The following is a 27,258-nucleotide window of genomic DNA, read 5'->3' on the forward strand; positions in this document are numbered from 1 at the left end:
TGCTACTTCCTGTATAATTAGCATGCTACGCTATTGTTTTTCACATAACCTTAGATGATAGTTCTAAATTTTACTTCCATACACTTTCACTCGTTTTTATTAACATTATTTGCTATGCTGTATCTATTTTCTGGCTTTGTACCCCTCTTGCTGCAAACAAAGCTCCCACTCTGCCTAGTCAAAGCCAAAAGGCAGAGCTTCTGTTCTTCAGCACAGATAATAGCCGAACGTACAGCAAAATTAATGTTTTAATTTATTTTTTTAACTGCTGAAGAATACCTGAAGAATTATTTAGGAGAATTGGATTGAAATGCCTTCATTTAACACTCTGTTTAGAACATTCTGAAGGCACCAAAACCCAAGTAGCTCTGCAAATATAATCTGTGAAGTGTCAAGACAATAGTGTTTGTAAAGGCAATACCATTATTCTCATTCTGTTTCTCATGTGTAAGATTATTTAATGGCATGCTATTGTTCACAATAGTGTTCTGAAACAAAATGAATTAACCTATTTAGCATGGATCAGAAAAGAGTCTCAAAAAATGTAGACACCAAAACTGGAGTCCATTTTGCCTTGGTTTCTGTTTGCTTTCTCAAAAGCTATAAGGATAAATAGAAAAAGCACTATTTGGAAAATGTTGCATGTCATCAAAACCAGTATCAATTTAATATTATTAAATATTAAAAAACATACTACTCACTGAAAGAACAACAGAAATGAAGTATCTATAGTACTTTAAAATATTTCCTTACACTTTCGAAAACAGAGTAATTTTAAGAACTATCAGAGCCAAAAGTTGTAATGTTAGCTCAAAAGAAAAATAAATGGTTTTCCAGATTCATTTAATATATTGTACTGGTGTTGGGCAATTATGGTAAATATGGTCAGAAGTATATGAAACAGAAAGTAATATAAATGGAAAAAAGCTGGAAATATTGCAAGTGGAGGTAAGCCATTTTTTTCAGCTACAAGAATAAAATAAAGTTACTTATCTTCCTTTCTACAAAGCGTTTGGAAGAAATCATAATTTACAGAAGCCTAAGGAAATTTGTAGTCACCAAAAATAATGTTATGAACAAAGAGGTGAAATGCTTACTGTCCTACTACAAATTCCGTCCCTCACACAGGATATACTTTTTGTTAAGTCATTTATGTTTCCTTGGGCTAGTCAATTGTTCTATTTGGTGCAAATGGAAGTTACATTTGTTTACATTGCAGAAGTAATATCTATCTTTATCTGTACCTTTTATGCCACTTTGGTTATTTCACCTCTTTTATCTTTATTTCCTTCTACCATTTGGCTCTAGAACTGTTTTTTGCCATCCTCAAAAGTTTTGCAGCCGTTGTGAATAGAACCGGTAGAGAAGGGAGCAGCACAGGAAAAACAAGTGATGACTGCTGTGTGCAGGGAATACTTCAATCTTGTCACGTAGAATACCTGAGATTATTGCCATTTACAGTCTCTAGGAGTGCCCCTTGCTGGAGCTCAATTCGGCTTACTGTGGATGTACACTACTGAAAAAAGTGGGGAATTTCCCTCTCCCTCTCTTCCCCTTCCCTTCCAAGCAGACATGAAAATTTGCTGATATCAGCAAAACTTTCTTATTTGACCATTTAAAGTAATGCAGCTCATCTTCAATTAAGGGAAGTAGAGAGTGCTCACAGGACCTGTTATACCTGCTGTAATGTCAACCAGATGCAGGGAAATGCTGCTAGGCTGAAAGAAAGCTTATGGTGCCTTGTCAGCAAACACATCTGTGGCTGGGGGAGGATGTGTGTCCATGACCTCAGCTAAATAGAATTGGGCAAGAAGCCTGCACTGATTCTTAAAACCATTCAGCAGCTCAATCTAGGGCTCCTCCATTTTTGCAGGATAGCCTGTTAGAAGCAGATGTAAGAGTCTAAAGCTTTGATTCACTTTATATCTCTCTACTATCTCCTATTAAAGGTGTCTGGCCTCTGCTTGACATACTGACACAAATCAAATATATGAACTAGATATGAATAACCTATCTAGAACAGGATATGCTACTTACCTAATTAAAGTTAGGAACAGGTTGCCTTAAAAAGAGCATCTTCCAGAGGCTAAGAGTTGTCAAACACAGCACCTGCAGTAAATGGAAAGAGATGTCATTTTTTCTGTTGATAGAGGTCTCAGTTTATCTCTTCTTCTTACAGTTTTATTACTGTTCTTTCTTCGTGCTAAGGCATTTTATGTCACCAAGACAAAATTTGGCATCTTTCTCCAAACAACTGCTCAAATTGGATGCCATTCTAACCTTCCAAACATTGTAAAAGATATTAGATGGTTTGTAATATCCAGATCCCTTTGGCATGAAGCCCAAAGATATGTAAGCAGGTTATCTCTTTACATACCAATCCATCTTGGAAAGCTGTTTAAGTTATTTGTGGAATAGCATATTTTTGTAGAATAGATACACACCTTATTTAATTGAGCAGGGCAGTAAGTGCATTCAGACAGACTGGTTTCCCTGCAGATGCCTGTACTGTGTACAATATCGTACTCTGTGGATATGTAAATTTTTTTTTCACAGCTGCTCAAACATTGCCTTGAAGCATCAAAATGATCTGGGCAATTAAGTTATAAGGAAAAATAACTTACATTCATGAAAGATCTGTATCCTCTGATATATGGAATTCTCATGGCATGTTAAATGTGATGAGAATGCAAGGCTGAAAATCCAAATTTTTAAATAAAAACTTTTTAAATATTGAAAGTTTTTTACAATGATTATCCTGACTCACAAATGGGTAAATGAAATAAATCTTTTCTGAGAGCAAGAACAGCAAAACTGGTGACCTTAAGAAAGCTCAGTTTCTGCATTATTTGTCTAAGCCACTTTTTAAAACATAGTCATCAATAAACTAATTCTATAGGACAGTAAGAATCTATGACCTGTAATTCAGACAAGCTACATTTGTACAACGGTGTAAGGTCTAAGTGATGTGACTAAACCCGATAGAGAACTTTATAATACAATACTGTTTCTTACTTGCAAGTACTCTAGGTGTTTTTCAAGTAATGAGTCTCAGAAACACAGAGCCCTGCAGTAGCCATTAAACATACCTTATTAGAAGACCTAACACAGGCTGACCATGGGTTCCATAAAAAATGTGCACCAAACAAGACAAGAAGCCAACTCTCAACCCAAATTTGAGACGGATACTCTCTGCTTTCTCTATCTTTTCCTTTCCATGGAAGTAGAATAATTTAGTTGTTCTGTCAGTACTTGTAAAGAACAGAACTATTCAATGAAGTAGGTAGTCTAGAATATTAAAGAAATCTCCAAATATATAGAAGTAAATCCAATTATCAGTTTGCGGACGTGTTCACATCATCAAAACCATCCTTGTACTTGTTATCCCAACTGAGAAGCCAGCTACCAAAAAGACCTGGGGACTGTTACCACCAGTTACCATCTTCTCCTGATGCAAAGCCCTGTTGATTGAGGAGCCTCAGAATCAAAAAGGTGTGTTGAGGTCATTTTGTTCTTTACACACAGTGAGAAACAAGAAGAAAAAAGAAAAGAAAAAAAAGAAAAAAAAGAAAAAAAAAAAGAAAGGTGAGGGGGGAAGAGATAAAGAGTTTCTACTGATGGTGGTCTTCCTGTTGTAATCTGAAACAGAGCTTGTGCCTGCCTTCGTTGTCCAGGTAGTAAGCAGTAGAGTCCTCACTGGCCTGAGCTGAAGCTCAATGAAATGGAGAGCTGGCACTGAGCAGAAACTCAGTATTTCATAAAGATCTCACTACAGTGACATATGGTCGTTAAGTTCCCCTTAAGTTTTCCACTAGAAATTAAAACAGGGGCTAAAGACAGCTCTTGCACATTAGATTACTGAACTACAATTGCCATACTAATAAACTTGCTCAGCCACTATACGTTATTTTGTATATATTACGAACACTATATAGTAGTTAAGTCTGTGTTAAAATCACAGTTTTTTATACACTCGCCGCGTTTTCCTCCCTGGAAACTGGTGGTCAGCAATTGGCATCCTATTTACGATATCCACTGTGCTAACTGTAATTTCTCTCCAAGGAGTGATACGAGAACCCAGTGATACTGGCTAGCATAACTGCAAGGTTTTATGTTCTCCAGTATAAACTTGCTGCATACAAGATACTTTACCACTTTTTAAATTTTAGCACTTTTCCTTTTGTTCTTAAATTTCAAAGGTGAAAATTTTACACAGACAGTTAATTCCTCCTCTGTCTCATACTCCATGCAATGTAGACTACAGTGTGGTACAGACACATGTCTATTGATTTAACTTTGCACAATAACTATCACATCATAACAGTTCAGCTGAAACTAATGGAACTAATTAAGCAACAGGGACCTCCAAGACAGAGAATCAGAGATTTGCAGTTGTAAAGGATCTATCGGTCCATCTGTTTTATCTTCCTGTCAAAGCAAGACTTTTCCATGCAATACATCTTCTTTTGTTCAGTGTGCTTCAAATTGCACTAAAAGATCGGGGCTTTCACATCTTCCCCCAGGAGACTGCCGCACAGCATAATAAATCTCATTGTCACGGATCTTTTCCTGCATTCAGCAATATTATACTTCTTTAAAAGTGTGCCATTTTTCTATTTACAGCTTCTTGTTCAGTCTGGAGGAAGCCCTCCTCTTCACCTCCGAGGTTTAAATTTTAGTAGACAGCCTTGCCTTGTCACACTTCTCCCATGCAGTCAAGCAGCAATTTTTTTCTTAGGCCTCTACAAAATGCTCTTTGTCTGAAATTAGACAGATTTGTATATAAGAGGTAATTAGCCCAGCTACCACAGACATGCTTTAAGGGATGTTAAACAGACCCCTGCAGAGCTTCCATCGGGAGGCCGCATGGCTGCCTCTCCGCCTCTTCCCACCAGTCTCCACCAAGCACCGTGTCCAGTGCTTCTCCTCACATACCAACCAGAATCCCACCACTACAAAAATCTAAAAATTCAAGAACTGCCACCCTATGCCTTTCCTAACAGAAGAGGTGGGAAGAGCGATGAATTTGTGGGAAGCAGACACGAGTTGCTAGGAATGCAGAAGCCCCTGGAAGGAGGCAGGGACAGCTTGCTGCTTCCAACGAGACCAGCAGCAAGGAAGGAGCAGGAGGCTTCAAGCCACAAAATTTCTGCCTGGCAGCTTGTGAATTTGCTTCAGTTTTGAACTTGCAACAGAACCTGGACAGAGATGATTGGCACTGACTTCCAGCTTAAGCATAGAAGTTGCGTGTATTTCTGATTATTGTACTCCAGAGTGAGTGCAGCTGTGATGAGCAGTATGAAATAAGGCAAGTGACAACACCTAGCTAGAAAAGAAGTTATTGTCTTTTGGGATTTAGTAATAGCAAAAGAAAGGACATTGCAGAATTAAGTCAGTCCTTAACCATAATTTATTACCTTTATAAACTGCAGTATTTTTCTGAGAAAGAAAGACTGATTTTTGAAGAAAAATGGTATGAGAAACATTTACATTATCCCTGTTTCTATGGCTTATTTTTGATCTCAGGATTTTTATAATATGGTAACCCAGACATTAACTTCTGACAAGGACATCTTGAATGATTGTGTTAGAAAACACTGACTGCTTCTCTGCAAGATATGACCAAAATGTTTTATAGAGTTTCCACCACTCATTTATGAAAATGGAATCACTCTGGTTATCAGGGTTGAAAGAGGCCATTCTCTGAGGGGGATTTTATTATGTTGTTGGTGCTTTCTATTATAACTCATAACTTCAGCACCAACAAACTTGAAGTATCTGTCCTGATGATTGATAGGAGACCCCAAACTACATCTTTTGACTCTCAATAATATATTATTTTCCTCTGTGTTTTGCTATATTTACTATGCACTACCTCTACAAAACAACATGAGTTCTGCTAAAGTACACTGCCCAGACTGCTTTACCTTTGAAAATGAATTGTTCCATTTGGATTGCTTTAAATCAAGATTTGGGTGTTTTTAAAATTCAACATTAAAAAAAAAGGGGGGGGGGGGGAGGGAGGGTCCTCTTTTGATATACTTGGAATCAGTACTAACAAAGTAATTAGGGATAGCCTGATAAAAATGTATGCAATATTTGCTACAGGAGAAGTACCACCATTTTTGGTAGATAATAAGATTATTTTCCCTGGTTCATCCTAAATATTTCTGCTGCTTTTGTTTTTGCTACTGCAGCTAGAGAAACCTAACAGATGCAGGAGAAGCAGGAATTTGTGCTTAACACATTTATTACCGCTACTTAACCTTGTTATAAATCCTTTAATAACCACCAACTGCTCTGTTGTTATCGTGCCCTTCTGAGCTTAGCTGGCTAAACCAACCTTCTGCTTTAAAACTTCCTGGTAAAAGAAACATCTTCCTTGTGAAGTCCTTCCTAAAGCTCAACAGCAGCTAGCCCAGGGACTGTGCCTGGACACCCTGCTATCTCAAATCATGGCTGCTCCTGCTTTGATTTCACCTCACAAACACACACATCCACCATAACTGGGAAAAGGCAAACAATTCAGTGTAAGAATAAACAGATCTGGTGTTTAAGACTTAAAGTGAAAAATAAAAGCAAGGCAAATCCTTTACCGCTTCAAGACGTTGTAGGAAATACAAAGGAGTCATTCCATGAGTGATGTGGCAGTCTCACAGGTAGATTATTCTACGTCTCCTGAAAGTTGTTTCTCACATGCTTGTGAGGGTCTCTGCTGACATTATTTAATTAAAAAAAAAGTGTTTCCAGATCAATGAACTGAAAACATTTTGGAACTAAATTGCTGTGAAGGCAAATACAGGAATCCACACATTTAGCTGGGAAAAAAAAACAGAACACCACTACATAAAAAATAATAATAAGTTGCAGTATGCAGAGAATAGAGGGGGAGGGAGAATCAGTCATGATCTTTGAAGTGTTAAGCTTGAGGATACTGAATTATTCCATTTATTTTGAGCCTACTCCTGGTCCTGTGTCCTGCAGGTCTCAGAGATGATGAGGCTAAAATGCTGAAAGGAGTTTCACTAGACAAAATTTGTTGAATTCATGCAAGTGAATTTTCTTAGCACATGACCTCTTTTTACTTCACCTTAGTTGCAAAAGTAGCTGCAACATCAAGCTTGCAGGAGAGCTCAGAAAGGTCCAGCACTGTTGTTCAGAATGGCATGAATTGTGTGGTCAGTGGTGGCAAAGAAAGCTATTTTTTTGCTTCATTTTTTTGTTTGTTTTTGTTTTTCCTAAACTTTACTTCTCCAACTGTCATTTTCACTTTAAATATTTTTCTCCTTCAGGGAGGTCTTCCAGGATTTTTTCTTCTTTCCTATCTCATGCCGGTGACTCAAAGAGAAAAAAAACGTAGCCTGCAATTTAGCTAGCATGTTTTTATCAAGAAGCTTTTCTATACAGAAAAGAAGATACAAAGTGAAATTGCTTAGTTTAGTATAGATTAGGGCCTTCTGGTACTTCACGTGTATATAGATGAATTATGAACCTTGGGGAAGAGGTAGCAGCGTGCTCACACTAAGTACTTTTCAGAGTGTCTGAGTTTTTTCCTAGTGCACATTGCCCACTGGGGAGCCATTACAATAATAATAATGAAGAGCTCACTAATTCCTATGACTTCTTGCTTTACTGTCATAACCTCTCCAACATACATACAGTGCATACCATCCTCAGTAACCGTAGCGATCGTTCACTATAGAGGCTATGACTCTGCTGCACTGCAAAATGCTACTACTTCGTTATGCAATGTTAATCCCTTAACGTTATTGCTGTGCTAATGTTCATCTAAATTTAAAATAAAAGCTTCAGCACCTTTCAGGTAGTGTTTGTGTACTTTAATCTTCATGTAAGATGAATTTAAACAGAACAGTAGGTTTCTGGTTTGTTTGTTTTGTTTTATATATATATATATATATATAAACCAATTTCTTTGTGTGAAGAAGATGGTTTTCCAAGTTCTTCAAAAGTGGATGCCTCTGGGCTGAAAATAATGATGTTTTTGGGTGACGGTGTAAAAGTATAACATGGATATGCCATTGCAATATGGGACCTATTTCTGAAGAAAGCTTTGTTAAAGAAACATTTAGTTTTAATACAAAAAAATATTTATAATTTAAACTGCTCTGTTTAAAAACAAGTGATTTCATTTGACATACATTTATCAGGCTAATTTCAAAAATTATAAAACCTTTGTAACGCCTATTACCTTATCTGTTACTAATTCTATTCTCTAAAATTTAAATAATTCAGCACCTGTTGACCTTTAAAGAATTTTGAACCTGTAAAGTCTTAGAGACAATGTTTTCTAATACAAGTAGGCAGCTTAAACAGTTAGAACTGAACCAACTTTTTACAGCCACAGCCTCTTTGCAGAAATACTTGCTTTACAGGTAGATTTTTTTATGTGTCAGTTCATTCAACTATTTCAGTTCAGAGAGTAATTTAAAGTTGAGAAATGTCTGAGGAGTTGAGAAAGTGGGAAAACTCTTTTGCTATTACATGGCATGGCTGTCAATGGGGAGTGGGAGGTAGTAGTCCCATAATCCAGGATAAAGATAGCTCAACTCACTAACTGAAAATAACACTTGCCTTTTTTAAAATAAGCATTGAGTTTTTTTCTTTACCCAGAAACATGATGCCTACAAAAAGGTTAGACTCTTGTTAAATTGTAAGCTTGAATTACAAATTTAAATTCTATTTTTAGCCTTTCCTGTTTAAACTCAAAGTTTTGGATAAAGCTTTATATAATTCACAAGTAGAAAGGAATCAAAAGCTAAATAAAGTTAGCATTTGATAATATATATATAAATAAATACATACATTCATAACTTTACTGCACAGGACAGTCACTTTTTTAGCTTATTTTGTTTTATTTTATTTATTTGCTGTTCCTGTTCTGTACTCTTTCATTTTGTTTCAACGTGGTTTACGGTTAAGATTTGCATCCAAAGTATTTCCCTTTCTGACAGCAAGGTAAGTGAAACCAAATTGTGGCTTGCTAGTCATTCAGAGAAAAATACATAGATATATATAATAGGCTTATGTGCAACAAGACAGTATTTTCAAGGAAGAAAAATGAAGGTAGCACAGATCCTCCAAGGTGACTCTACCTCTGAATAGGTGGCAAGCTGTTATTTCCTCCATGTCAGGGCTGGAGTGCCTGCTGCGAGGAGGGGCCTTGTGCTGAAGGGGGGCTTCCTGACAAGGGATTGATGACCATTCAATTGAGAAAGGTGCTGGGAAAGAGGTTATCAAAGCATACTGTGCTTATGAAGTGTAGCATTTTAAGCATAGCTCCGATGCCCCATCCACCATGTCCCTTTAAGGGGAAAATGCATCTCAAGGGAAAAAGAGGGAATGTCACAGTATCTTGCCTGGCAGGTAACGGTATACAGATGAAGACGCTTTCATAAGGTGCATTCAGGAGAATAAAGAAAGAGATTTTACTGGAGTCTAAACACAGAGCTGTCAACTCCTCCATTAGCCAGAATATCAGGATGTGTTTATACCTACACGAGGGAAAGCTTCAGCCAGTGACTGAATCTAAAATTTTTCAACAATTTAAACTACTGAGTGTGGCTTGGTTATATCCAGCCTTCACCCATGTGCTCCCTAAGCACTGAAAGCTGTCTGTGTGCAGACGGCCATCCCCTCACGGACATGTCACATACCTCAGCAGCACTGGATCGTTTACAAGGATCTCCTTCCACCCTGGCCCATGACAAATGCTCAGTTCATGCCATGCGGAGCACACAGCCTCCCTCATTCCACATCAGGAGCCTTACCTGCCCCTGCAGCTAGGAAGGGTCAGCGAGTGCCTGGTTTTGAAACAGAGCCGGCCTACCATGATTTACAGAGAACCAAACATAGCAGTAAATTAGGAAGGAAAAAAGTCCCACTCAGTGGGTTTCCTTTAAAAGACTGAGAGAAAATTGCATTTTTTCCCTTTGCTCTGCTGGCATTGTGTCCAAAATAAGCTTTCATTACAGCTTACTCTGCCTGAAGTCCAGCTGCAGTGGCTTATAAAAGTGCCTCAAGAACAGTACAGCAACACTGTGCAAGGAAGTGGTATCACATCACAGTGGTAGAATAAAACTAAATTTAAAACGGTTTAGCCCTTCCAAAGCCCTCAGGTTATCAACTATAAAAAAAACCTCTGGTGCTGGATGCAATACTGACATTTTTCAGTCAAAACCAGGGTACTTGACATTAACGTGATCCAACGCCTGGCATTGCAGTGCATCTGCACTGCAGTTTAAGTGCCTTGTGTGCGAGCTCTCCCCAAGGAGCTGGGGTCTCCAGCCAGACTTCATCTCCCATGAACTACCAGAGTGTGTCGGGGCACTGTGCCAGTTTGGGCAGATTCATGAGGACACAATTCACTACCCAGCGTGAACAAGATTTGGGGAAATAACAATTCATTCCTCAAAACTCCATTTGGGGCTAGAACCATTTTTTTTTTCCTTTCTGCAAAAATCATAATTTAAAAATCCTGCCTCACACTAAAGAAAGTGCTGTTAATCATTTAAAATAAATTTACGCTGAAAGTTCCACTCTAACATAAAAAAAATACTTAAATAGTAAGAAAATTTAGAGCAGAATCCCTACGCAGCAGTAAGGAACTCAATTAATTCACCCTTGCAAGTTTTAACCTGACTTGCAGAAGTTTCTTCCATGCTGCTATATGCGAAAGACATGCTCTGTAGAATAACAAAGTGATCTGTGGCTTTCCCCTACCAGAGCAGCTGAAAGCAAAGGAGCCCCCAAACCTTCAGAAACACTAGAGAAGAATTCATGCCTTAGTCACTGTAGTTCTGGGCCATGGAAAGCTTTACTCTTTCCAGTCTTCCTTTGCTCCCACTTTGAATCCTAATTTTAATCCCCGAAAGCTTGGGACACCATTTAAAAGAGCAGTGTTTAATGAGTACAATCCATCATCTGCATGTCAACCACAACTGTAATGCTACTGAGATCTACCTAGTAATAATGGATTTTTGAGACGATCGATAGCTTGTATACATACATTTCAGGTTGCAAGAGGAGGGTATCTGAGAAAAGATAGCTGAAAAAAATGGCCTGCTGCATGCGTCAACTGACAAGAGGGAGAATTTAAAAATGTTATGAGCTAATAATCCAATTACAGCACACACATTTAACAGCACTTTCTCAAATTGAAGTTAGCATTTCTCAAATTGAAGTAAATATCCCTCAGAAATTCTTGGTGTAAAATAAACTATCTTCTATTTTTAAAAGATTACAGGACAGATATTGCAGCATGCAATTGCAGCTCCATACTGCATCCTGGAGAATAAAGGCTTCAATTTACAAAAGAAATATGCTGCTTCTCCAAACTGGAACTGTTTTAACAGCCTGCAAAGTGCACCGGCCTTCAGATGCTTTCTGCCAGGTTTCTAGAGATGCACTAGAGACAACTCCCATCGTGTGGACAAGATGGCACCAGGGTTAGCTCTCTTTACCACAGAATCACAGAATTGTCTAGGTTGGAAGAGACCTCCAAGATCACCCAGTCCAACCTCTGACCTAACACTAACAAGTCCTACACTAAACCATATCACTAAGGGCTACATCTAAACATCTCTTAAAGACCTCCAGGGATGGTGACTCCACCACCTCCCTGGGCAGCCCACTCCAATGCCTAACAACCCTTTCAGTAAAGAAGTTCTTCCTAATATCCAACCTAAACCTCCCCTGGCACAACTTTCGCCCATTCCCCCTCGTCCTGTCACCAGGCACGTGGGAGAATAGACCAGCCCCCACCTCCCTACAGCCTCCTTTAAGGTACCTACAGAGAGCGATAAGGTCGCCCCTGAGCCTCCTCTTCTCCAGGCTGAACAAGCCCAGCTCCCTCAGCCGCTCCTCGTAAGACTTGCTCTCCAGACCCCTCACCAGCTTCGTTGCCCTTCTCTGGACTCGCTCGAGCACCTCCATGTCCTTCTTGTAGCGAGGGGCCCAAAACTGAACACAGTACTCGAGGTGCGGCCTCACCAGAGCCGAGTACAGGGGGACAATCACCTCCCTAGACCTGCTGGCCACACTGCTTCTTATACAGGCCAGGATGCTGTTGGCCTTCTTGGCCACCTGAGCACACTGCTGGCTCATATTCAGCCGACTATCAACCAATACTCCCAGGTCCTTCCCAGTCCCAGTACTCCACACACCACTCTTCAACAGTATCCCAACATATTTTGTACCCCCAAATCTTCAACTAGTGGTTCAGGGTCTGTGATTCAACACCCGCCTTCATGCAAGGCAGCTGCATGATCTTAGTTCTCTTTTACTGAGAAAAATATATAAAGGTGTGAAAAAGTACATAAGGTAAGGCTGCACGAGATAAAAACAAAGCCACAAAGAGACTGCCTAATCTTTCAGATAGGAGCAGTGAGCAGCTCAAGAATACAAGAGGAAAAATACATATACAAAAATGTATAGAGCTATAAGGAAAAAAAAACAAAAACAAAAACGTAGAGCCTCAGAAGATATAAATTCAGCAACACCAGAGGATCAGCTCATTCTAAGAAGCAAAGGAGACTGACCTGTCACCACCTGACTGACAACCGCCTGGCTGGAAAGGCCCCATCAGGCATTTCATCAGGCGATGATGAGCATATTAATGCTTAGCCTAGTAGCTCATTAGTCATACTTAGCGACTGTGTGCATTCATAAATACAAAAATAGCTTTGTATTCAGCTCCTCACAGAAACTGCTTTATGCTCAAAGTTGCCCAAACTGTTGTTGCCCAGAGACAGAAGTTAGTTGCCTAAACACACATCTATGCACAGATGTAATGTCTCAGTTTCATGCCATGAAAACATCACTTTGGACTGAAAAGAAATGATCACACACACGTATATACAAATACTGTATCAGGGACATAATGCACTACTTGGGCTAGAGAACCTGCAGTTATTTTGACAATATTGATCCATCCACAAGAAAACAGTCCTTGGACCCATTTTATTTAGCAGTAGAGTGCAGTTATACTGACTCTCTACTGCTTACCTGGAAGTATATATGAAACTAGCTAATAATTTCACTTCCATTCTTAAAGTAAGGTTGAATGAGCACCAAGAATGAATTTTCTCAGGTCTACTGAAGGTTCAGTTTGGTTGAATTAGTGACCTCAGGAAAGGGTAAAAGCAAATCTGCTTCTGTGTAGGTAGCATATTTTCAAATATATAACTTAATGTTTCATAAATAAGGAGACCTTACAGGATGGTTTTTGGGGTATACAACTTTATGGGCAACAAAAGAGAAGATTAACTTCAAACCCCTCTAAAATTCTTCTCTAAGCCATTATACATCTGCCTTCACCCCATGGAGCAACACTCCATTTTTACCTTCGTTACTTAAGGATGCATGCTATGTAAGGACATTTTTTTCCAAGTGCCATTACCTCAGAAAACATATGAAATAAGTTGCAGATTTACAGTAAATTGCCATACTGATTGCTTGCACATCAAAACCCTTATACATTCCAGTAAATACAAAATGAAAAAGGAGCTCTCTAAATCAGCTAAATTTCTGTCCCAAATTAATATAACTCTATAATCCCCTCCAAAAACTTACATATTTCTGTGCTTCTCTTTGTTGTGTGTGTATGCATGCACAAATATGTGTATGCAAGGAACTTCAGAGACTCTGAGTCTCACCACAAAATAGCACAAAGAACTTCTATATATGAGATTAATGTCAAACAATTCTTGACTAGAAGTATGTGCTGGTAACATATATTATGATAGTACTTGAAGACCTGTGGCTATGATTACATTTGTGGTAGAGGTTTAGGAATAAGATCATATAAACAAGAGAGTAATTCTCATAAGTGCAACTAATTAATATTTGATTAATAATAATGTGTGCATACTGCTGTAATATTGAACACTAGCTTGATAGTATGCTATCAGCAAAGGCTTGTCTTCTGAAAGTCTGGCTGTGAGTATGATTAAATAGCCACACTGGTAAGAGCCACTGCGCAACGAGCCAAAAGGAGAAAGTAGAGCTTATTGCACAGAGCACTAAAAGGAATATAAAGAGTTCGATATCAACCACTCAAAAGTTTGGCATGCCAAAATGAAGTTTTGAAAGAAATTCAGTGGCAAGGTTACCTGATACTGTAACGAGCTTCTTATATGACCTTTCATACTGTCATTACGATCTGAATTTCAAAGGCTGAGTAGTTGCGAACTGCTAATCTCAGGCCAGAATGTAGACCAAGACTCACTACATTCCAGCTATTTCGAAAAACTCAGGCTCAGCCCCCTTGTTTTGCAAATATTTATTTAAATGAATAGCAACAAATGTGTTTTTTCAAGTAGATTGCAATTTGCTGCAAACAGGAAAAAAAAAATTTACCTCTTTGTAAACAGAGGTAGAAACCAAACAACTTCTGGCTTGTGTTTTTTAATCCTGGAAAGATGTTTGTATTAAAAAAAGGTATTTCCAAAACAGAAGTTCAAGTGCCATCATATAACTGAATACGCTTCTGGTTTCTATGCATCATTTTTACTTTACTATTTTTTTAAAGGCTCCTTAAAAAAAGTAAAAAATTAACCAACCAACATGCAAAATATACAAAGCCAGACAGCACAGAAGGAAAAGTGCAGCATTCTAAATCTGCATGTGGATTAGCGGGTAGAAAAGGAAGTTAATGCATTTTTCACAGAGAACCTGTAAACCTGACAGTATAGGAATAACTAACTAATTTTTGTCATCCCTGCTTAACTGATAACTTTATGACAAACAGGTTAGTCAAGCAGCAGGTGACAGAGAATGCCAAATCAAGAGCAAAGAATACACCAACTTCTGAAAAGACAATTCAGACGTGGAGGGTAGTACATACTCACACTGTGGACCTGATGCTACTTTCACCTCTTTGCAATTCCTCTGAAGTTAGACCCGTGCCATTTATAGACAAGAACAAAACAGAAATTGTTTCACTTTTTTGATAAGTAGGTATTCTTTTCACAAAAATACCAAGACGATATCTCTCCTTCTGACAAAGAAAACATATACTTCTACCTTTATATGGTTTAAGAAAGCAGCATCAAATACAAACAAACAAACAAAGCCATAAACCAAACAAATATCTCAAATTATTATGGACTGTCTCCTTAGTAAATCAAGGTGATTCCACTTGTACTTTTCTTCAGCTTTATCTTACAATTCAAAATGGAGACAGACCTAAGTTAAAAATTCAGAGCAATGGAGTTGGGGGGAAACAAAAGTGGTACCAGCTAATTCCAGATCAGCTCTTTGAAAAAACAATTGAGGAGCTTATGATTTAACACTATGCTTATGACTTCAAATACATAGAAATATTTTTTATATTCTTGCTTTTGAAAGAAACTATGCTTCTTTTCTGTTCTGTCTTGGTGAGATCAAGAGCATCATTTTCAACCCTGTGAACGTGAGAGGAGCATCTGGTATCCACTACTAGCTGAAGCATTGCATTTCTGGTTTCACAGTGATGTGAATTTGTAAAGTTAGAGAAAAAAAAAGCTATAGGCATGTTTAAATGAGCCCTTACTTAACTGACTGTGCTCCTGCAGTTGTCTCATTCTCCCAGAAAATTCATCAACTCTGGACAGTATTATCATTTAACATCTCTTCTGGAACATGCACACATCCCAAAATAACAGTTTTGCCACACACTTTCATTATATGCCCACTGACTGACAATTTGCTTACAATCTGCTCTTCCCATCTGAATCTTGTTAAGTTCGAACTTTTTTGGGACAGTGAAAGATGGTTTTCCTTTCCCGAGTCCAATACAGAATGAATAATTTATCAAAGGGCTATTCTTAAAACCCACGAGAGTCACTATGAAGGTTAGACAGAACATTTCACATACGTACAGTGGGTGGCTTTTTTTGTTCTGACACTTTCAGTTCCCTAAATATAACACAAGCTAGATCAAATACCTCATTTCAGTTAATGTGCTCCACTTCACATTAGATGCTATTCTCTCAAACCAAAATTGGCGTTGTCGATTTTTCTGTTTCATTAAACACATCCTAACATAAAGTCTCTGCCTCCTAGGTTCTGTATCTCACATGTGTAGACTGCAGACCACACCACTGTGTGAAGCCTTGTCAAGAGCCTGACAGGTGAATCAGGTATCAAAGAGTAAAACAAAGACTGTCTACTTTTCAGCTGAGAATCTCAGAGCAGACGTGGTGGGCTTTATTCTCCACATTTACAAAAATTGATTCTGACAGTTACTAATCTTTCCTACAGTTCAAAGAAGGGAGTTCTACATTTCTCACCCAGAGTGAGCAATAACGTGTGCAAAGGAACAGTTTTGCACCCCATAGTATTTTATTGTATAACCATTACAAAAGCCACCCATGCTGTGGGTAAAGGTCTTGCTGTTCCTCCTAAAGAACTCTTATCAGACACATGCTGGACATGAAGATTGATGAAGCAAGTATCTTAATACACTTCAAGTCAGTCTCCGTAATGACTCCATTTCCTCCAAGTTTTTAGAAAAGTTGAATGGAAAAAAAAATAATTCAGTAACAACTTTCTCATGAATTAGATCTCTTGAGTTGAGCTGGGGTTAAATGGCAAACTGATTTTCAGCTAACTGCTTCTCCTGTAGTTCTCTCTTCTGAGTGCATGGCTGCAAATCTGCTTGCTCATACTGCTGTTTCCTAGACTGGAGTGACTATTAAATTTTGTAATTAGTGGAATGTAATTATTTCCTGTAATGGGCTGTAAATTCACATTATGCCATAAATCATTCTTATGTACACTTAAGGATTCATTACTCTTCTTAGCAACTGACTAGCATATTTACTAAGCACAGAAATGTTCAGCTGGAGTACTCAGTAGGTAACTGGGAGAGCATTAGGTGCTCCCAAATGAAATCTCTTTGGTGTAGGGAAGTGGTTAGCGGCAGGAAAAGTGTGTTTCTACCGCAGTGGTTAGAAATGAGACTTGAGAACACGATTCAGCAAGGTACTAAAAAAAAGATTTGCATATCAGTTCCATTGGGATCATTTATTGTCCTCATTAAAACTCTTAAATGCTTTCTTAACTCATCTTCTAAAATAAGAGTCAAGGAGGGAGAACTGCTGTTATGACTACGGAAAATATGCCAGTGAGGATAGCAGTTTTCTCCACACTGACAGAAAACCAAAATCCACAAATCTGCTAGAACCATAGCAGAACTTGTAAGCCCAGTCAGACCTTTCCAGACCACAGTATTGGGTTTACGTGGCAAGGTTTTGGTAGCGGCGGGCTGCGGGGGTGACCTCTATGAGAAGAATCCAGAAGCTGCTCCATGTTAGATAAGGGGCAGCCCATGGGTCCCACATGGAGCAGATCTCCACACTGCAGCCCGTGGAGGAGCCCCTGGTGCAGCAGGTGGATGTGGCCTGGAGGAGGCTGCGGCCCATGGAGAGCCCCCGCAGGAGCAGGCCCCGGGCCGGAGCTGCAGCCCGTGGAGAGGAGCCCACGCAGGAGCAGGGGGTCTGGGGGGAGCTGCCGCCCGTGCGGCCCGTGCGGGGACCCGTGCTGGAGCAGTTTGCTCCTGGGGGATGGACCCCATGGTACGGAGCCGTGTGGGAGCAGTTCCTGAAGAGCTGCTGCCTGTGGACGGCCCCCACAGAATCAGTTAGGGAAGGACGGCATCCCGTGGGAGGGACCCCATGTGGAGCAGGGGCAGAAGAGAGTGGCCATGAAGGAGCAGCAGAGACAAAGCGTCTGGGACTGACCGCAGCCTCAATTCCCCGTTCCCCTGCGCTGCTTGGGGAAAGGAGGTAGAAGATGGTAGATCGGGGGGGAAGGTGTTTTTAGTTTGCTTTAAGTTTCTCACTGCTCTAGGTTGATAGTAATAGGTAATAAATTTCATTAATCTCCCTAGGCTGCGTCTGTTTTGCCTGTGACGATAGTTGTTGAGTGATCTTCCTGTTCTTATCTCAACCCTTGAGCCCTTTTCATCATATTTTCTCCCCCTTTCCCTTTGAGGAAGGGAAGTGAGAGCACGGTTGTGGTGGAGCTCAGCTGCCCAGCTGGGTAAAACCACTACAACCATGCACATTAGACACAAGCTTGCCTGGCAGCCATACGGAACAGCAGAGATGCCCAGGTTTGTTTACAGGCTAACCTCATTATGGCTCCTGTGCTATACCTGTAGCTCACCTCCTGGAAGCTCAGGAGACAAACCTTGCATGTGCCTTCCATCCTACAATTTTACACTTTGGGAGGCAAATATACTGAACAGGCTGGTGGTTGTCTGGGAGGAGACACATTGCTATTATCAGGTTCCCAAAGAAGCCCATGGCAGTGGGACCTCATGCCAGTAAGTGGTTACTGTTCAGGACTACAGTCACAATGAAAGGCAGCAGTGATAAGAAGTAAATTTTATTATACTATTACGCTGAGCTGAAGACTCTACATTAATATCACAGTATCACAGTATCACAGATTTCTAGGTTGGAAGAGACCTCAAGATCATCGAGTCCAACCTCCGACCTAACACTAAGTACTCCACTAAACCATATCGCTAAGCTCTACATCTAAACGTCTTTTAAAGACCTCCAGGGATGGTGACTCCACCACCTCCCTGGGCAGCCCGTTCCAATGCTTAATAACCCTTTCGGTAAAGAAGTTCTTCCTAACATCCAACCTAAAACTCCCCTGTCGCAACTTTCGCCCATTCCCCCTCGTCCTGTCACCAGGCACGTAGGAGAACAGACCAACCCCCACCTCTTTACAGCCTCCTCTAAGGTAACTGTAGAGAGCGATGAGGTCGCCCCTGAGCCTCCTCTTCTCCAGGCTGAACAAGCCCAGCTCCCTCAGCCGCTCCTCGTAAGACTTGCTCTCCAGACCCCTCACCAGCTTGGTCGCCCTTCTCTGGACTCGCTCGAGCACGTCCATGTCCTTCCTGTAGCGAGGGGCCCAAAACTGAACACAGTACTCGAGGTGCGGCCTCACCAGAGCCGAGTACAGGGGCACAATCACTTCCCTAGACCTGCTGGCCACACTGCTTCTTATGCAGGCCAGGATGCTGTTGGCCTTCCTGGCCACCTGGGCACACTGCTGGCTCATATTCAGCCGACTATCAACCAATACTCCCAGGTCCCTCTCGGCCAGGCAGCTTTCCAGCCACTCATCTCCCAGCCTGTAGCTCTGCTTGGGGTTGTTGCGCCCCAGGTGCAGGACCTGGCACTTGGCCTTGTTGAACTTCATACAGTTGACCTCAGCCCATCGCTCCAGCCTATCCAGATCCTCCTGCAGAGCCTTCCTGCCCTCGAGCAGATCGACACACGCACCTAACTTGGTGTCATCTGCAAACTTACTGAGGGTGCACTCGATCCCCTCATCCAGATCATCGATAAAGATATTAAAGAGGACCGGCCCCAGTACCGAGCCCTGGGGGACACCACTAGTGACCGGCCTCCAACCAGATTTGACTCCATTCACCACAACTCTCTGAGCCCGGCCATCCAGCCAGTTTCTAACCCGGCGAAGCGTACGCCAGTCCAAGCCCCGAGCAGCCAGTTTCTTGAGGAGAATGTTGTGGGGAACTGTGTCAAAAGCCTTACTGAGGTAAAGGTAAACCACATCCACAGCCTTTCCCTCATCCACCAAGCGCGTCACTTGGTCATAGAAGGAGATCAGGTTCGTCAAGCAGGACCTGCCTTTCATAAACCCATGCTGACTGGGCCTGATCGCCTACTTGCCCTGCAAGTGCCGCGTGATGACCCTCAAGATAATCTGCTCCATGAGCTTTCCTGGCACTGAGGTCAAACTGACAGGCCTATAGTTCCCCGGGTCTGCCCTCCGGCCCTTCTCATAGATGGGCGTCACATTGGCTAGCCGCCAGTCAACTGGGACCTCCCCAGATAGCCAGGACTGCCGATAAATGATGGTAAGCGGCTCGGCCAGCTCCTCCGCCAGTTCTTTCAGTACCCTCGGGTGCATCCCATCCGGCCCCATCGACTTGCGCACATCCAAGCTCCGTAGCAGGTCGCCAACCATTTCCTCATGGATAGCGAAGGCCACGTCCTGCTCCCCATCCCCTTCCACCAGCTCAAGGCACTGGGTATCCAGAGAACAACCGGTATTGCCGCTAAAGACTGAGGCAAAGGCGGCATTAAGCACCTCAGCCTTTTCCTCATCCTTAGTAACTAGGTTTCCCCTCGCATCCAGTAAAGGATGGAGATTCTCCTTAGTCCTCCGTTTCGCGTTGATATATTTGTAAAAGGATTTTTTGTTGTCTTTAACGGCAGTAGCCAGGTTGAGCTCCAGATGAGCTTTGGCCTTTCTAATTTTCTCCCTGCACAGCCTCGCTACATCCTTGTAGTCCTCCTCAGTGGCCCGCCCTTTTTTCCAAAGATTATAAACCCTCTTTTTTCTGCTAAGCACAAGCCGCAACTCTCTGTTGAGCCAGGCCGGTCTTCTTCCACGCCGGCTCGTCTTTGGACACGTGGGGATGGACCGCTCCTGTGCCATCACGATTTCCTTCTTGAGGAGCGCCCAGCCTTCCTGGACTCCTCTGCCCTTCAGAACCGCCTCCCAAGGGACTCGGCCAACCAGCGTCCTGAGCAGCTCAAAGTCAGCCCTCCGGAAGTCCAATACAGCAGTTTTACTGGTCCCGTTCCTGGCCTCGCCAAGAATAGAGAACTCTACCATTTCGTGGTCACTCTGCCCAAGACAGTTTCCGACCACCACATCTCCCACCAGTCCTTCTCTGTTTGTGAAGAGAAGGTCTAGCGGGGCACCACCCCTGGTAGGTTCGCTGACCAGCTGCGTCAGGAAGCTATCTCCCACGCTCTCCAGAAACCTCCTAGACTGCTTTCTCTGTGCCGTGTTGTGTTTCCAGGATATGTCCGGGAAGTTGAAGTCCCCCACGAGGACAAGCGCCGACGATTTTGCAACTTCTGTCGGTTGCCTATAAAACTCCTCATCCGTCTCCTCATCCTGGTTCGGCGGTCTATAACAGACCCCGACCAGGAAGTTAGCCTTGCCGACCTTCCCGCGGATCCTAACCCACAGGGATTCAACCTTATCATTCCCAGCCTGGAGTTCCACAACATCAACATCAAAAGATTCTCTAATGTAGAGAGCCACGCCACCACCCGCTCTGTGCTGCCTGTCCCTCCTGAAGAGCCGATAGCCAGGCATTGCAGCACTCCAGTCGTGGGAGCGGTCCCACCACGTCTCCGTGATGGCAACCAAGTCGTAGCCTGCCTGCTGCACAATGGCTTCCAATGGCTTAATGTGGTCTTTAAGTGTGGTCTTGCTTGGTAATATCCTATTTGTCACCTCCTGGCACATTAATGGAAGCAGAAACTCGACGTATCTTACACTGCCATCAAGAAAGGAGAGTGCAGGAAAAGGGAATTTGTCCAACAACAACAAAAAATAATATTAAGGATCCAGCACAAAATTTACATTATAGGCATTTCAGACTCTTTCTTATACTGTTGTATTGTTCTTATGGCATGTGCATACACAGGCCTGTGCCATCCTATAATATGTTCATGAAGGGTAAATCAGACCTGAGATACTTGACTCCATAGAAAAATAGATTTAAGTATTATAGAGAGAGACTAAGCAGGCCTCCACAAGGTGGAAGATTTCAGTAAAATGTTGTCTATTATTTTTCTTGTGCTGCCGTGATGCCAGCTTTTGTTGCAGCCTTCTCCCTTTCCCAAATTACACCTTATCCTACCTCTCTCCTCTTTTTACTCATCATCAATGATGAAAGTGAAAACTTGGGCAATGGTAAAACAGGATCGGCTCCTGACATCTTTTCTCTGAAAACTCTGCAACCTGCTCTGGACAGACTGGCTGCGGGACCCATGCCAACACTCAAAGAGAGATCAGGACTTATTTGTGGTGTTGCTCATTAGCATGTTAGATGCTCCTCTTCTTTTCTGTGGTACTGATCCAGCACTACTGACAGAGACAGAAAGCCTCTCTGTAATACTTACAAGATGTGTAAGATACCTGACCCTAATTAAAAAAAAAAAGGAGGATAAAGTTAAATCAGGAAAAAGAAATCTCCATCTGCACCCAGACCATTTGTGGTTAATATTGTCCTGAAATGTGCAGGATGCAAACATATCCTAATGCCCTTCAAACCCAACACAGAGTGTTAATGATTGCATTAATTGGGAAAAAAATAACAGATAATCCAACAGATAGTAGCAATGAACTAAATGCCAATAAAGGGAATCTGAGAATAAGCTTAACAGATTTGCTGGAGAAGCAACTACAGCACAGACCTTGAAGGCATTAGTTTGTGGCCAGCAAAGATCAGTTATCTGCTTGTCTGACTCTGATCCTTTGCATGTGATTAACAAAAGCGAAGGGAAGCATCTCTGGGGACCTGTCGCACTGAAAGACAGATAGGTGCTTTAAGACACAGTCTTTGTTTATTCTGTGACTAAGCCTCAAATTCTACTTCTGTCCATGAGTTTACCCTGTCCCCACTGGGCACTGTCAGATCCGATCAGCCTTGTTCCCTTACCTTGCAGAAAATCCTGTCCAAACATGCACAAGCCTCTTTGCTCCCCCGAGGCTTCACTGATGCAACTGAAAAACCTAGCATGGCTGTTTCAGCTAAACACATGGTGAACATGTCTATGTTAGACCTAGGCAAAACCTAACCCAATTAAACCATCCCTGATTGTAATGCTTTTCTAATGTGTGATGCCTGGGAACAGAAATGCATTTTGTGCTTTAGAGAAGGTCATCATGATGTGCTGAACTCTTTTGCAGAAACCAGTCACTGAAAGGCTGTTTTTCTGGGTCTTGTTTCTTTTCTTAGCATTTGATTTTCAACAGTAGTTTGATAATGGTGCGTGGCTGTTGAGTACAGAGCTAAAGAGCTTCATGCTCGTCAAGTACAGACTTTTGCATTAGTGTGTAACAAGGGGTGCACGTTAAAAGGCACAGCAACTTTCTGGCAAGACTCTTCAAGAATGGCCTCAACCTGATTTTAAAGACACCATGTAGAGTTTTCCACTCTCTGGTTTTTGCTCTCTGATGCCTCTTCCAGTTACTGCTGTCACTGGGTTAAGAGCTTTCCCTTCAGCCCCTTTTTAGAGCACAAGAAGGATTCAGCAAGGACCCTATGACCTTCACAATCTGTTTTTTTGACAAGTAGCAGGGAAGTCTGCTCACTGTCTGCATGCAGTGAAGAGGGAATCTGGAACAGAGCTGGAAAGCTGCAAATACCTTCCCATTTCTTAACATTTGCTGGTGTTCAACAATGGGCAAAGACCTTAAATACAACACAAATGAAAACGACTTTTCAGGAACTGAATAGGTAGTATTTCCAACTAAAAATGAAAAGCAGATTTTATGTATCACTTCCTCTGCCCACTTTATAACTCTGTAAAACACCATTAAATATACAGTATTTCTGAGACTTGTATGTTCAATAAAAGGGTCAATAATGAGCTGTTACTGTAACAAACTGTTTCCCTTAATTGCGTACCTGCTTACCAAGCAAAGCTTTCTCAAGGACTTCTATTTCTATAAAATGTTTTATAACAGAGTTTAAAGTTATAAAATATTGATAATTATTTCTGGTTTTGAGATGAATGGACCAATGCTTCTGTTCTTCATTTTGTTTGTTCTGCCTTGCTTTTCCTGACTATTGCCTAACTTTGAAAAACTTTTAGCCAATTCCAACAATTCTTTATGCCATGTTAAAGCTCTTGAAACACTGAAAGCAGCGGCAGGAAAGGAGCAGTAACAAACAACTGTTTGCCTGACCCTGTTGTGGTCCGATCCTTGCTATTGAAGAGGATTTTTGCCCAGAGCAGAACTGTGGCAAGGTGTTCAGAGTCCTTCTGAAAGCACTGGTCTCCAGGGTTATGGAATTGCTCATGAACATCCTAATACCAAAGCCACTTCAATTTCAGTAGCTTTCAGTTACATCAACTTTTTTTTTTCCTAGCACAAAATCTTTAAAAGGTAGAAGAACTAATTTCTTTTCTTTTCATCTTTTTCCTACTGCCTTCTGTCCTGGAAAGTTTCTTGCTTTCCACTTTCCTTCATATTCTTCTCTCACAGTTTTTTACTTTTCATTGCTTATCTGCTTGTAGGCAATCCTATACCACCTCCACTCCCCAACATGTATCTGATGATTACTCAAGTCCACAATCCAAACCGGAATACACCTCCTTACGTAAACACCTGAGCAAAGACCTTCCCTGGGACAAGGTAAGGGCATCTCAATACTTTTTATTAAAAAAAAAAAAAAAGTGCTAAAACTTCTGTTGCTATTAAACTTTACTGATTTAAATAAATTGAAGCTAATATGATCCTAGGTAGCTCTAGGCTAGTATTCCTTACACTCAATCTCTCATGCAAGTCTATGACTAAATTTACTATCTTATTATCTAAGTAACAAGGCTGATAGTAAAACCTATCCAAATAAGTAATCAGAAAATAAACCATGGAATTAATTTTCTTGGGATTGATAAAGACAGAAGTTAACACGAACACACTTCTGAAAGAACGAATTTAGAAAGGTAATGCTGCCTCTACAGCTGATGATAAGGATATAAACAGTGTTTTAAATCACAGCTTAGAGGTTTGGGTTTCTTTTTAATGCAACTACTGCCTAACTCCTTTTGACTGCATTTACATTCAGATAATAAGTAGAACTGTAAAAAACAGGATATTTTTGTATTAATTATTTTTTAGCAACTGAGCTTAATTATGTAGGAAAAGGTTTTAGGGTGACCAAATTTTTATTTCTTTTCAAAGAGTCTGAATACAGTTTTACATCAAACATATTAAAAGAAAAAAAAACATGTAATGGAATTTAGGGTGAATTTGTTCTCTTAATGCTGGGTATTTTTCCAGCCAGGCAAAACTGGAAAATGGTGCTCTCAGCAAGCACATGGCTTATTAAGTGCCTTTATATTTCCTCTCATTTAGGAATTCCCTCTAAGTTTAAATTCAGTATGGCCATTATGATGAAGACTTTTATTTGCACACACAAACATCAGATTTATTCATTAGCTTCATTAACTGTCATTAGTTGGCACAGTGGACAGTCTGTAGGCTATGCATTTCACAACAAATGAAAGGGAAGTGTGGAGGAGAAGGCTTTATGTAGCAAAAGATGACAAATTAGTACAGCTCTATCTCAAATTCACAGTTAGTACAAGATAAAATGAATAGATTCAACAGCAAGTCATAAATCAAACTTACAAAGTGAAAGAATTCATACACAAATGGAATCGCTGGCAGTGAAGCCAGTGTTATCGCTTTACAACGATAAAATAAGAATAGATCAGAAACAAATTACTGATAGGAGTAAGTACCAAAGAAAGGAGTGTGTGGGAACAGTCTCTAACTTAATACCAAAGCAACCTTGTCTGCGCCGAATACAGGGACAATACTTAGCAAAAGCATGACTTAACACAGTAGAATATCTTCAAAAATCTCACAAACTCCTAATGAAGGCAAAATTTACTAGGTGTAAATATTTATATTTGGCTACATTGTGACTGAAGTGGGGGTATCCTTGATTAGTCAAGTACAGATGAAGGTAGTAACTCCTCTCTATAGCAGACCTTTAATGTGCTTTAAAACATATTTATGAAAACAGGTCAGGATAGATGAAACGTACTCCTGACTTTCTCCTGCAACACAGACAGAAATCAGTTTTTAATGTTGAGTGTAGTACTGCTTTAAGCCATTAGAAGCTCACATAATTTTGTGAAAGTGTATGCTATATTTCACCTCATTTACAAGCATAATAAATCACACAGTGCTCCAGACAGCCACCATCCGGCTTTTGAATGGAGCAAAGAGTTGGGGAGATGCCTGACAATGCCCTCAGTGGGGCATTGTACAAGCCCATCTTGACAACAGACATGTGCCCTGGTGATTTAGTCCCAGTAAGTCTATGGACAGACTTCCACTAATTCCATTGACATAACAGGGTAGCCCACACTTTAAAATAAAACAAAAGGAAGATCACATATCTAAGCTACATTTTAATTTTTTAGCTTCTCATTGGATACTTAAAAGAAAAGTTCCCTGATTTTTAGAGAGAAAGTTTGCAAAAGGCTGTATTAATTATGTGTAAATATCTACTGTGAAAAATTTTCGTTGTCATTAGAATAGATACATTTTTTTTCTATTACAACTTGAATTAAATGTTTCCAATTCCAATAAACTTAAAGATGCCCCCCCAAAAAGGGAAATATAAGCAGAATGGACGACTTACAGGAAGGACTTGCACATCGAATGCTGCTTACTTCAGCTGAGGGCTCTGACCCCTAAGATTCTTAGCAGCACATTAATATTCATTTTTTGGAGGCGTAACCATTAGCAGCATTTAATTATTCTAGACTACCGTAAAATTAGAGGTTTCCTCCTTAGTCGTGTTTCCTTTAGGGTCCTAGGAGAACCTTTTGTCTGCTTTGAAAAGGTAACAGGAAGGAGCTAGTGACACGAAGATTGCTTGGGGGAAACACAAATAACTCAGAGAAAACAGCACCTGACAAGATCCAGGTTAATCCTAGAATGGCTTGGGTAGGAAGGGACCTTAAAAGATCACCTAATTCCAAGCTACCTGCCATGGGCAGGGACGCCTTCCACCAGACCAGGTTGCCCAAAGCCTCATCCAGCCTGGCCTTGAACACTTCCAGGGATGGAGCATCCACAGCTTCTCTGGGCAACCTGTGCCAGTGCCTCACCATCCTCACAGTAAAGAATTTCTTCCTCATGTCTAATCTAAACCTACTCTCTTTTTAAGTTTGAAACCATTCCCCCTTATCCTATCATTATCTGCCCAAGCAAAAAGTTGCTTTCCATCTTTTTTATAAGCCTCCTTTAAGTACTGAAAAGCTGCAATAATGTTAACCCAGAGACTTCTCTTCTTCAGGCTGAACCAAATAATAACTAAACGAATAACCAAAACTTCTCAAAAAAAAATGTGGACAGACTGATCTATCAGTAGAGAAGCTGAGAGACCTTTATTTAGATTTACATGGAATGACTTCATTTTAAAATAATTATTTTACCTGTGGGAAGTTCTGGATGAGATGAGAGAAAAAATGACTAACCAAATAAACAAATCCTACAAACAGGCAGATGTCCTAGAGAAAAGGAATACTATTGTTGGTAATGTGGATGCATCTTGACAGAAGACTATGATCTCTAGAATTACAAATCTGGCACTACAATTTGTTTACTGAGTAAATAAAAAACAATACAATATTAATGAATGTTCAATGTTCCAGTATTAGT

General features: G+C 40.7%; 1 protein-coding gene across 7 annotated transcripts in view; it reads right to left on the reverse strand.

Annotated features, from left to right (window-relative positions):
* Positions 1 to 27,258, reverse strand: part of LOC310885740 (uncharacterized protein) — a 257,063-nt gene that overhangs the window by 34,138 nt on the left and 195,667 nt on the right. For all 7 annotated transcript variants that reach the window (XR_014574950.1, XR_014574951.1, XR_014574952.1 and 4 more), the window contains one exon: positions 2,038 to 2,109. The gene's annotated coding sequence lies outside the window, so the exon portion shown is untranslated. The remainder of the gene's footprint in view (positions 1 to 2,037; positions 2,110 to 27,258) is intronic.

This window comes from Anser anser (assembly GCF_964211835.1).
Source record: "Anser anser genome assembly, chromosome: 1".
Taxonomy (NCBI): domain Eukaryota; kingdom Metazoa; phylum Chordata; class Aves; order Anseriformes; family Anatidae; genus Anser; species Anser anser.